This window comes from Chanos chanos, chromosome 6 (assembly GCF_902362185.1).
Source record: "Chanos chanos chromosome 6, fChaCha1.1, whole genome shotgun sequence".
Lineage (NCBI taxonomy): Eukaryota > Metazoa > Chordata > Actinopteri > Gonorynchiformes > Chanidae > Chanos > Chanos chanos.
In genome coordinates this window covers 46,942,750-46,944,975 of record NC_044500.1, presented here as the reverse complement: position 1 = coordinate 46,944,975, position 2,226 = coordinate 46,942,750, and positions in this window count along the sequence as shown.

Sequence of the window (2,226 nt, the reverse complement as noted above, 5' to 3'; positions counted from 1 at the left end):
CGTATGTGAGAGTAATCCTGTACCGAAAGTCATCCTGCTGTTGGTAAACAAAGCATGTTAAAAAAAAACAAACAAAAACAAAAAAAAAACCTTTGGGCCCAGATTTGCTGAACAAAGGATATCAGAAAGAACTTTTGATTTTGCTTTTGCTTTGCTGACCTCTCTGCAGGTCATAATGACCTGAACACCAATGTGGGCAGTAGAGCTGGAGAGCAAATGGCCATGTCTGTGTGGTTACCTGTATGAAATCTGGCATATTGAGAGGTAACTGCCGTAGAAACAGTGTAAAAACAACACGTTCGAGTCTCCGGTGTGAACACAGCCGCTGAGACGAAACAGTTTTGGGAGTTTGAATAAAACTCGATTCAACTTGGTTTTATTTTTTTTTCTAGCACTTTTTACAATGGACATGGTCAGACAGCAGCTTTACATGTTCAAATTTTAGAGACACACACAAAAAAAAACCCAAAACAAAAACAAAACCAAAAACGAATGGGAGAGGTCTCAATCAGTCTCTGCCTGAAGCCGACAGCAGTAGGAGCAGGAGAGAGAGAGAGAGAGAGAGAGACAGTCATTCCGTTACTTGGTCAGCTTAAAAGGTTCAAACAGACTCATTAAAAGCCCATAATTCAAAAGGACACGAAAGCGTACCCTGAAGGTTCTCCGATGACCTGGAGTTCCCAAGAATGTGTGGAGTTTCATCCATGTTCCACCATGGCCTGACCTCTCCACTCCTGCTCTCCCTGTCACTGTTGGACCAACTGGGGTTTTCTGGTTTTTTGTTTTGCTATTTGTCTGTTTTGTTTTGGGTTTTTTTTTTTTTTTTTTAATTTAACTTGATACTGTCTTTGTTTAGGACACACCTGTCAGCACAATGATGGATAAATGATACTGTGATTTTAAAAGCTTGCCTCAAAAAAAGCTCTGATTTAATGTGATTTCTTTTAAATAGGAATATTTTGTAAGTAATATGAAAAATAACAGGACTTGTGTCATTTATACAGTATTTTATATCATATACATAGACACGATAAAGTTTTAAGCTGTTTTACATAATATAATGTGATATTTTGTTTCAACATGAAGTCTTTTAAATGCTGCATATATAGTTTTCCTGAGCAGAATGACGGAAAAAATACATTTCTCGTAGACTTTGCTTTGTTTGTCTTAGAGTGTGTATCTTTTAACAATGACACATCCCTTGGCAAGAAAGGGGAATCTGCATTTATCCTTTGAGGACGTATACATACCCTTCAGTCATGTGTTTCCGCCGAAGTCTTCATGCGCTGAGTACTTTTGTTGGAAGCTTTCTACAATGTGCCAGTGTTTAATGTTGGCGCATGTTAGAGGTGTTTGCGACCTGATGCACAGATAACCAATTAGTATGCCAGAACCAGATCATGTGACATCACTATTACATCATCACTCTGTATTGATTTACTCCTTTGATTTTGGCCTTGCTAAATACCTGTGAATTATGAGAGGGTGGTAGGGGTATACAAAGTGTCTGTGTAAGAATTACACAGTAAACACTTAGATTGAGCAGTTTCTTAGGCACACCACCTCATTTAAGAGAACTGGAGAAATCCTACAGACAGTGGGTCATATGTCAGTGGCTTACTACATAAGGCCAGTGGAAATCAACGCAGAAACCAGTACCACCAGTGACAGTACCTCGCTCTGCTCAGTTCTTTGGCCCGTGTCATAGTAACCATAGTAACCAACTACCGTGGTGGGTGTAACGTATTTTCCAACTCCTTGTGCTGCGTAAAGTTTCTGACTCGTGTGCTCTGGACCGTATATCCGGTAAACTGATGAAACCGGCGTCAAATAAACAAACTTCTTTGTTTTCAACTGTATTTACAACAGTTACTATTTACACTAAGAATACTGTGATCACTACGTCTACTACAGTCAGAATCTCTCTCTGACCACATGGCTCTTCTCCCTCTATATATCTGACAGACAGTTCAGTGGCATGCACCTCTATCTGACTACCAACCCCTCTCCCTCAACTACTGTACATATCTGACAGACAGTTCAGTGGCATGCACCTCTATCTGACTACCAACCCCTCTCCCTCAACTACTGTACATATCTGACAGACACTTCAGTGACATGCACCTCTATCTGACTACCAACCCCTCTACCTCAACTACTGTACATATCTGACACACAGTTCAGTGACATGCACCTCTATCTGACTACCAACCCCTCTCCCTCAAG